The sequence below is a fragment of the Cydia amplana genome, chromosome 17, assembly GCF_948474715.1.
Source record: "Cydia amplana chromosome 17, ilCydAmpl1.1, whole genome shotgun sequence".
NCBI classification, from domain to species: domain Eukaryota; kingdom Metazoa; phylum Arthropoda; class Insecta; order Lepidoptera; family Tortricidae; genus Cydia; species Cydia amplana.
In genome coordinates, this window is record NC_086085.1 from 1,739,083 (window position 1) to 1,750,132 (window position 11,050).

General features: G+C 37.7%; 2 non-coding genes across 2 annotated transcripts; both read left to right on the forward strand.

Moving 5' to 3' along the window:
- The first annotated feature begins 8,887 nt into the window (after positions 1-8,887).
- Positions 8,888-8,960, forward strand: Trnat-agu (transfer RNA threonine (anticodon AGU)). Its single transcript has one exon. It is a non-coding gene; the product is annotated as a tRNA-Thr (tRNA).
- Positions 8,961-9,189: 229 nt separating this feature from the next.
- Positions 9,190-9,262, forward strand: Trnat-agu (transfer RNA threonine (anticodon AGU)). The gene has a single exon. It is a non-coding gene; the product is annotated as a tRNA-Thr (tRNA).
- The last annotated feature ends 1,788 nt before the right edge of the window (positions 9,263-11,050 follow it).

Sequence of the window (11,050 nt, forward strand, 5' to 3'; positions counted from 1 at the left end):
CGAACGTACGTATTTCAGTCAGTCTCAGTACAAAAAGTACTGGAGTAGACTGTATGGCTACCATCAGTTTGGCACTGATAAACGCCATCGAGAACGTAATTTACTTTCTAAATTACGTTCTCGATAGCGTATATGTCAGTTTTGACACTGTCAGTGACTCATGGTACGGGCTCTGAAGTAGCATGACAAATACGAACGTTTACGAGAAAAATACGATAGCAAAGTATTTTCACTATATCTGTAATCGCCTTTTTTTGTTTTTTTTTTCTTAGCCTATTTGTGTGTCCCACTGCTGGGCAAAGGCCTCTCCCCTGGTTCTCCACGACTCCCGATTCAGCGCTTCTTCCGGCCAGTTGTTAAGGAAGGCGTCAAAGTCGTCCCGCCATCTCTGCCTTGGCCTGCCCCGCCCACGCTTCTGCTGTAATCGCCTAATCAAAACAAAATATTGGTCACTATATCTGTATTCGCATAATAAATAAAGTAAAACCCTTTTAATTTAACAGTAGCAATTAAGCTCGAACGCTATCCCAATAGAATTAAACTCTTAACCCTAAAAGATAAGATAAGAAAGGATGATTAGCATAAGAATTTAATCAGGAACCATAATGGCCACTCTATATTTCAAGCACTACTTTTGTGGCGAGGAATTTCATATCCGGGATAACTGAGCGTAGTGCTTTAGACGAAGATTAATAATATTATAACAGATACGACAGTTATTAACTCACATTTGGACGTAGTTTAGCGTAAAAGATCCATTCTCTAAAATTTGTCATTTAAATGAACGACTTTTCCGTTTGACAGAAAGTTCAAATTTGACTAACAGATTTTTGTGGATTGGATCTTTTACCCTAAACTACGTCCATTTATAGACGGGTATAACGCGAAATTCATTCAATTACCTTTATTTACCGACGTTCAAAACGCAACGAACACATATTAACGTTAATATGTGTTCAAAACGCGAAAGTTTTAAATGTTTACGACAGACTCAAAAGGCGAGCAATTATACAGTTTTCTCGAAAAACATATCGGTACAATGTTCTTGTGGGACGATTTCAGAAATGAAAAAGTTGCACCAGTCTCAGTAGTACCTACTTGAGACACAGAACTAGTTGGTAGTACCAACAGTAGTAAGTACATATTATGTACCAACTTGGTACATAATATGTACTTAAGTAGGTGACTCTATGCTCTTACTTGAAGGTTTGAAAGCAGTGTCGCCAAAAGGCCATACAAAAACAGCTCAGTTGAGAAAAACTATAGTAAGTACCTAAGTAATAGTAATATAGTTTATATATAGTACCTAAGTATAGCATATAATTCAAAGCATTTGAATCCTTCTGTCCATGGATATTAGTATCATGCAGATCATGCTAGCGATTCTTGTTTTACCTACTCTAACAATCTAATCACTTTCCCAAACCATAGATAAATATAGTAAGACAAGGGTGCTCAACTGCTCACTCCATACATCAGTTAGACTATTAATTTCAGTGTCTACATCTAGCATCGAGTAGCGGAACTATCAGTACTGCTACTTGACAATAGATGATGTAGCACTGACCGGAAAGTCTTATCTCAACAGCATAAGGCTTTCCGGTCGGTGCTACATCTATTGTCAAGTAGCAGTACTGATAGTTCCGCTACTCGATGCTAGATGCTAATAGTCTTTTCAGTACTGAAACTGATGTATGGAGTAAGCAATCTATGTATTTTTTTCTCTAGCCTAAACAAAACAAATACGAATTAGTAGTACGAAATACGATATATAGGTATACGATATATACGTGTCTCGGAACAAATCCACATCGATTTCGTATCGTAATTCATTACACCGTTTACTTACGAACACTTGAGGCGGCGGAGTGGTAAAGTGTGGTAAGTGAGAAAGTTAAATACTTGAGATGTTTATACAATAAATCAAAATAGAAATAGAAGTCGTCGGTGCGAATAAAAAAATCGCCATGTATTTTTTAGCTACTTTACAGGAGACAAAAAACTGTTTATTTTCCTATTTGTAATATATTTGTTGCACCTGTATTTTTTTTCTGGTAGATCAATGGTTTTTACATGATACTTATGCAGAAAATAAACAGTTTTTTTTCGTAAATTTTTACAATATAAATTATTTTAACCAGTATTTTGCTACATAGCGACTTAAATTTGGTTCACTTAAAATCGTCATGTGTAAAGTTTACACATAGCGATTTGTTGCTAAAGTAACGTAGCACGAGAAATGATACATAGCGGATTTTAGGGTCAATAAATCGCCATGTGCAACATTATCGCCATCGCCCTCGACGGAAAACAAGGCATTTAATTTCGTTATGTGCAAAAAAAATCACATAGCTATTTTTTTGTACAAATTTTGTTAGTTATTTTCAAAACTAATATAGATATAAAAAAATATTTATATAGGTCGACGGGAAATTGAAAAAGGAATTAGAATATGCCAAAATCAAAAAATCGTAAAAAAAACAATAGCGATTTTTTTATTCGCACCGACGAAGTGATATCTTCTGTCTTCGGTTACCGCGATAGTTACTCATGAAATAAAACTATAAAAACGGATTATATCGCGTATATTGAATTTACTTACACTATATTCCGACGTTTCGGACCCTTTACAGCGTTCGTGGTCAATGGGTGACGGAGGAAAACTACACTGTGCAAAACTACCCACTTACAAAATAATGAACAATCATAAACTATACATTTTAAAGCTAGTTATAAATGCAAAATTGGTTCATAACCAACACATATTGCACGTTGGTTATGAACCAATTTTGCATATAATCATTTTAAATTTTTTGAGCTAATTAGGCACATTTTACAGCAAGAATCCGTGTTATTGTATCTCAGGACAGCTATTCAGCATATTCTATTCAGCTACTTACAAGAAAAAATCGAACCACTCAAATTCCTAAAATGTTGTCTTACGTCACTCTGCCGATGCCGTAGCTGACAGATGACACGCCATCCCTCTATCGGTGGCTGTTTGTCGTTCTATTAGCTCCGAAAACATCTTCAGTCCGACTAACTGGGGATAAATGATTACCGGGTTTCTTGTGTGTTAATAAATTAACGATTACATGGTTTTGCTTTACCGACAGCAAAAATACAATTTAAAAAAAACTTGAACCAAGGAATATAAGATATTGGGACAAATAATACCCGTCTCACTCTTGCCAGTACATGTACGGACAAGTAAGAGCGATATGCATGAAAACTAAATGACATCATTCAGATATCACTCTGATGTCAGTGTACGTTCGAATTGGCCTGGTAAACAAAAGGTTATTATTATTTGTTTGTCCTTGCCATATATTATTATTGTAAGTCTATTGTGCCCCAGCCCCTCTGCTGGGCAAAGGCCTTCCCCTTCTTCTTCCATTCATCCCGATTTTGAGCTACATCTGGCCTGAGTGGACGCTCGAGTTGGGCGTGCAGCGGAGCGGGGCGTGCGGCGTGCATGTTAAACAAATGCAAGCGTATATAGGAGCGGCCTTAGTGCACGCTGCTCAAATTAAGGTGAGTTCGACTAAGATCGGACACCGGGTAAGATCGTATGATTCAAATTTCTGCCTGTCGCGGGGCTTTTTTTTTAATGCTGGCAAGGTGATGCAATGCGCTGTTTTGACCCGCACCCCTCTTCAGGACGCACTTGTCGCTCCGCCTAACGTCGCAAAATATATACGGTTAAGTGCAAACGTCCAAAATATGAGTTTTTTTTTTGTGTCCGGAATTACCCTTCGCCAGTTTTTCTTGAATAACTGGCAAGTTGAAGCGTTATTTGTTTCTTTTACAGATTGCATGTTATTTTTATTAAATTTGTGACAAATCTGTATATTTGGAATTTTGATACGATGCCTGTAGGCCGAGATCCGGTCTTACCCAAAGTGGTCAAAGATCGGATGCTAATCATCCGATCTTAAATTCTCAGGGATGCTCAAACTTTATTCGTGTCACAATTATATCTGATTAAATTAGGTATTAGGTAAATATGATTAATAGAAGATTAAAGCTCCCAAATCATCTTGTATTGATCGCTACACATAACTAAGTAACGCCACATACTTAATTGATCTCTTATTCTTAAACAAATATGTTTCCAACATTATAAATAATAAAAACGCAGACTGATTATAAATGGTCGTATTCATTCCTCCACTTTCATATTATTTTATCCTTAAATCCTCTTTTATCACCTTTTTAGGGTTCCGTAGCCAAATGGTAAAAAACGGAACCCTTATAGATTCGTCAGGTCTGTCTGTCTGTCTGTCTGTCCGTCTGTCCGTCTGTCCGTCTGTCTGTCCGTCCGTATGTCACAGCCATTTTTCTCCGAAACTATAAGAACTATACTGTTGAAACTTGGTAAGTAGATGTATTCTGTGAACAGCATTAAGATTTTCACACAAAAATAGAAAAAAAAACAATAAATTTTTGGGGTTCCCCATACTTCGAACTGAAACTCAAATTTTTTTTTTCATCACACCCATACGTGTGGGGTATCTATGGATAGGTCTTCAAAAATGATATTGAGGTTTCTAATATCATTTTTTTCTAAACTGAATAGTTTGCGCGAGAGACACTTCCAAAGTGGTAAAATGTGTGTCCCCCCCCCTGTAACTTCTAAAATAAGAGAATGATAAAACTAAAAAAAATATATGATGTACATTACCATGTAAACTTCCACCGAAAATTGGTTTGAACGAGATCTAGTAAGTAGTTTTTTTTTATACGTCTTAAATCGCCTAAATACGGAACCCTTCATGGGCGAGTCCGACTCGCACTTGGCCGCTTTTTTCAACCTAACGCGCTTATGGTGTCAATGAACCCACGTGGTTCATTGACCCTACACAGGTTCATTGACTCCACATCTAAAGTTTGGCAACCATAATTTCTTGAAAATTTAGCGCATGGTGTAAGCAAAGAACAAATGCAAAAAAAATATCGGGTCGGATATGATAGCCCGAATTACTCCTAGGCCAATTCTTCTGTATATTAATCAGTGGGTATTTGGGTAATACCGGTTATTTTGCAATAGTAAACTCTATGATACCGGCAATAGGACCGAACCTATAGGCCCGTCCGTTCTTACACCACTAGGTAAAAAAAGAATGCTGTATATTTATTTTGTTTCCTATATTTAAACACTCATTACACGCTCATTATGACGTCTAGAAAGATAATAAAATTCTATTATATAGAGCATTTCATTATTATCAATTCTGTAATTGAATCATGTCCATACCCTATCCACAAGCTGAGAAAAAAAATCCACAATCAGCTCAACCCACCTAAAAACGTTCGAAACTTACCCGAACTCACCTTGTGAGCCCGACGCCACGCTGCACGCCCCGCCGAACGCACCGCTTCGAGCGTCCACTCAGGCTTTACACTTACACTTGGATAAACAAAACGTGCATCGGTGAATTGGTCCGACAGCAAATATTATATTTTTACTACATCTATTTGAAGAGGTACATTTACACGACTTAAAAATACTAATAAAATCTTCCGAACGCGTTCATTGGAATAAATTATTCTGGGTTGGTTCACGGTAGATTCGCTTTAATTGCTCTTTTAAACGCCCCCGGGTAAGTGTATTTTATAAACACGATTACACCCTTAACGTGTTTTGAACAACACCATTACCCGACTGTATAAGATAAGGGTAGAATAATGTATTAAGTATATGTAATAGCCCATGGGCTCATTTTCTTACATCATGTTTTGAAATTAATGTGATTTTAAGATTTTCTTTATAAGTAAAAATACCTATTGATCATTTATTTTTTATATCTACATACCTAAAGGCCAATTTCAACTTACATTGTGACAAAAAAAATATATTTAAATTATATATATTAGGGTTTTGTACCAGAAAAGGAAAAAACGGAAACCTTATAGGATCACCCGTGCGTCTGTCTGTCCTGTCTGTCTGTCCGACCATTCCTCCCCCTTTATCTCCGAAAATACTGGGTCTAAAAATTTGAAAAAAAAAAATACACAAAATAGTTCTCTACTTATAGATGACAGGAAAACCTATTAGAAATGTCAAGCGTGAGTCGGAATTAATGTACGGAACCCTTGGAATGTGAGTGAACTTTGAATTGGCCTCCTGACCACACGGTAAAAAATAAAAAAAACAACGGGTTGCACTCAGGGAGTGCCGGCAGAAGTGAAAACTCTCACTATTGCAAAATGTCTGGAGCACTATGTATAATTGAGGTTAACGCCATCTAGCGTTATTTCGTCGCATTACTTGAAACGCCTAAGCACATCACTGTTAGTACTCGAGTTATATTAATACCAGTTAGATCGAAACCCACTAGATGGCATTTAAATCAATAAAGAAAAACTCAATGACATTGAAGTACCTAACAGTTTTTCGATCAGGTCACGTGACCGTCTTACGTCTTACGGTCACGTGACACCTGTTACGAGTTTAACATTTTTTCCCCATCACAAAAAGTGCACAGCGCCGCTAAAGAAGTTTTCACTTCAATAAAGTTTGCATTGTGTGAAGCTGACTATTCATGCTGTGTACGTAAAATACCTAGCTTTTAAAACTAGGGCCTAGGCTAATAAACTGACTAGGTAAGGTAAACGTACCAGTGCTCGACATGCTAATATCCAATAGATGGCACCCTGCTGTCACCTCTATTGACAATGACTTAAGTTTCAAGATGACATGTACTGGGACCGCGTGCCGCACGCACGCGGGTGCCATTGTAGGTAAAATCCGTCGCACGCGTCCGCGTCAGTTAGCGTTGCTCATACTATTTTTCGTTAGCCCGCTCACCCGCTCCGTACAAACGCGTCAGCTAGCGGGCGCCTTAAGAAACCCCTCTATATTTTAGAACGCACGCAAAACGGCAAAAATGTCCTCCACACCATAATTTATTTAAACCCCCATATTCAACGGTGCGCGCAGAATTATCCCCCCTCTGCCCTTAAAAAGGCCATTATCTATTGTTCTTTATAAAGAACATAAGGCCTTTTAAAGTTCCATGATTCGTGGCCTGCCTTTAATGGCTTAAATTTCTAACTCGTGAAAAATCTCGAGAAGTTCATCCGTAAAGTAGGTACCTACGGAGATTTAGGATAAAATCTTCGTGAGTTTGGGCATGTAACATAGTAGGTAGGCTGCTATAGATATACAAATGATTTAAAAGTATTTTCACACCACCTATTCGGAAAAGAGCCTTTTTTTCCCTGCTAGGTGGGATCAAAGTGGCACTATTCCTCCCTGCTAGGAGGGATCAAAATAACACAAGGCATATGTAATGTATTTTTTTAATATTATAGAGGAGAGACGTAAGAGAGAGATCTATGTGTTTGTAGTCCACACAGTGGTGGTACTATAAGTCCTAGGTTAACTCGCCTTAGACCTAAAAAGTTAGTTACGTAAGGTAGCAGGGTTTGGCTACGCCACGCCGCATGCCGCTTGCGTCCTCCAGTCCTCGGCCTAAAATAGTCGATAAACGAGAATTCCCTATGACAATTAACTGAGTAATAAATAACCAATAAATAAATATTATAGGACATTCTTAGACAAATTGACTAAGTCCCACTGTAAGCTCAAGAAGGCGTGTGTTGTGGGTACTCAGACAACGATATACATAATATACAAATACAAATAATTAAGTACATAGAAAACAACCATGACTCAGGAATAAATATGTGCGCTCATCACACAAATAAATGCCCTTACCGGGATTCGTACCCAGGACCGCGGCTTCACAGGCAGGGTCACTACCCACAAGCCCAGACCAGTCGTCAAATCGTCAGAAATCATCATAGTTTTGATGGAAGACATTTTTTTTCTAAGAAAAAAAAACAGGCTAAGGGATAATGTACGGAGCCGTACAGCGTCATCGGTTGTCAAATAAGAATAACTTTTTATTAGACTGTACATAATACCTAATACACTTTCACATCAATGAATATTTGCTTTCACTATCTCGCAGTCGAATGAAAGAAATATTTATGTTTCTGTATTGGGGATTCTATTTGCCGATCGCTCGATTACGGGCGTTAGCGGACAATATTTCATACATTCAACGTATAAAGCTCAAAAATGGCCATTCATTCGAGCCGAGGTGAGATCGCATTCAGCCAATATACTACGTGATCGGCGGTGGGGTTCAAATCCGGCAGAGCTGTTCTATTCGCCTAAAGAGTGTATATTTAGAGTTTTTTTTTAGAATATGTCTGAATGTTTGTTTGGAGCGGATGATCATTGTTTAGCTGTAGGTTTTTTTCGTTAGATTATGTTAAAATTTGATAAGTTTGAAGAGGTCCTCAGTCTGGACGGAAATAATATCGTAATTTGGGACAAAAAATTCATTTTCCGTTGAGTTAGGTAAAAATACCATACGTTTTCGTAGCCTAGAAGAATATTTTGTAGGACAACAGTAAAAACTCTATGTATCTACCAAAAATTATCAAATTCTGACAAAAGAAAAATTTAAATCGGTCCGTAGTTTTAATAAAATTCATAAAATAAGGCTACTTATAGGATACTATCGGAAAACGTAGACCGAAAACATTATTGATTACCTACAAATTCTATTAAACAATTCAAAGACCAATCCTATATGAAGAATAAAAGTATTGTTTGATGTCCATGTTATTAAATACAAAGAAAATTGTTCTTCGTAGGAAACCAATTATTTCCCCATTTCTAAGGAATGAAATAAATTATAACCGGGTTGGTTATCAGTTCCTTGTAGAAATAGAAACCTACATAATACTATTTTACTATTTTTTCGCTAAGCGACAGGTATAAAAAATAATTTTGTATTAAGCAGAAACGTCTGCGAACGATGCTATTAAGCTTCGAAATAAATTAATTGAATTCACTGAATTGGGTACGGTCTTGGTAGCTCAGATGGAAGAGCACTGTACTAGTGATCCAGTGGTCGTGGGTTCAAGTCCCACCCAAGACAGTGAATTTTTCCACTTTTAATTTATTTCGAAGCTTAATAGCATCGTTCGCAGAGTTTCTGCTTAATACAAAATTAATTTAGTATGGGATAGCGCATCATTACTGGTGAATTTCCAATATGATTTTGAACTCTGGTAGCCGTTTAAGAAGTGTAGTACTCTTACGGTAGATGTCGCTATGAGCCTCCCTAGGGCTCATATACGGTGGAAATATTCACTGAATTGGGTACGGTCTTGGTAGCTCAGATGGAAGAGCACTGTACTAGTGATCCAGTGGTCGTGGGTTCAAGTCCCACCCAAGACAGTGAATTTTTCCACTTTTAATTTATTTCGAAGCTCGACAGGTATAAGATAAATAAAGTTACTATCAGGCAACACGTACAGTAAATAGTACACCCATATCAAACTTAAAAGAAATTCTTAACTAAATAAAAGTAAAACAAGTAAAATAGTTAATTAGATACTTAATATCGCGTGGTGCGTGAAACGTGATGAAATCCGCAGGCCCTGAAGTGACAGTAGGTAGTATATTTAGCGACCGTAACAAAGTGTCAGCCATATTCGAACTTTAAGATACGTCAAATTTTAAATATAGAAACGATATGGCTGTGTGTCTTGTCAATTCTGTGAATAGAACCTCTACATTTGCACTAAAGGATGACTCACGCTAAACAGGGGCGTCCGACATGTCATTTTCTATGACGACTGATCAGTGATCAAGTGGTAGGTACTTCCTTAGAAAACCAAGCGCCGGATGCTCCGGCCTGGTTTATTGTGAGTCCTCCTTAATTCGACTGAGACGAATACTCGCCTGACCTCATAATCCATGGGAATCGCACTCCAGAAGCTATATCCGAGTCGCGTCAAAAAGTCATACATACATACAATCAAGACAGCTACTTACGACCTTTTATGAATGAAGACACTAAAATAAAGATATGAATGTGAAACTTACACATTTCTAATGCTTTTGGATAGAAGATGCATTTTGGATTAGGTTTTAATGACGTGGAATAGAAATAAGGTAAGAAAGATTTGAATGAATTGTCAGTTTTAATGTTACCGAAAAATGGAGTCAGTACGGTCGGTTGTCTACGATTAAGTCCCATTTTAGTAAATAAGAACGTACTACACCACTAAAATGTTTTTTTTTTCGGTTACTTTGCGTTAATCGTTTTTAACAAGCAGAGACTTCTGGCGAACGATGCTATTAAGCTTAGAATAAATTTAAAAGCGGAAAACCCCATACCCAATAGTCGTAAACTCATATGGTGGAAAAATTCGCTGGCAATAGATAAGGTCTTGGTGGCTCAGTTGGCAGGGCGCTGGAGTATCGATCCAGAGGCCGTGAGTTCAAGTCTCGCCCAAGGCAGTAATTTTTCCACTTTTAAATTTATTCTAAGCTTAATGTCGTTAATACTAATAAAGAGTTAGAAAAAATGGCCGTAATAGTACATTACGATATAACAACGTTTTACAGTACATATGGGGCCCTTTATATTTTCGATATGCGCACGTATAACTAACTGTACTAGGGCGGTAAATTAGCACCATATGTACTGTAAATACATTTTTCTCAATCATGCAGTCTGCCCTTGCAAATAATTGCCTTGTCAATTTCTTCGTGTCATTAAGAATAAATTAAACAGAAGACTCACTGTCTAACAAAACGCATCTGTTACGATCAGCGGGCTCAGCACGGTTCCATTTTTATCGACTATCACTATGCCCGTCACTTTCGCACTTACACACTTGTTAGAACGTGACAGGCATGGTGATAAACGATAAAAATGCTACCGTGCTACTAGGGCAGCACAGATATGGCCGCTAGGTGGCGACAGCGCCACGCGCGGCTTATGGCTAGCCACCAAAATTGGTGTGGAACGGATGTACTTTTAGCTACCTGTAGCAAAGCGACGATATCGCGGAGTGAGCCACGCCTGCCTTGACTAAGATGTGTAAAAACTCAATATGAAAACTACAATATTGCTTCACTTAACCAATATGGCGGCGTAAGTTATAAGTTATAATGTAATTACAATAACAGCACACAAATGAGCCGAACATGGAGACTGGGAATTAGGGCGACGTA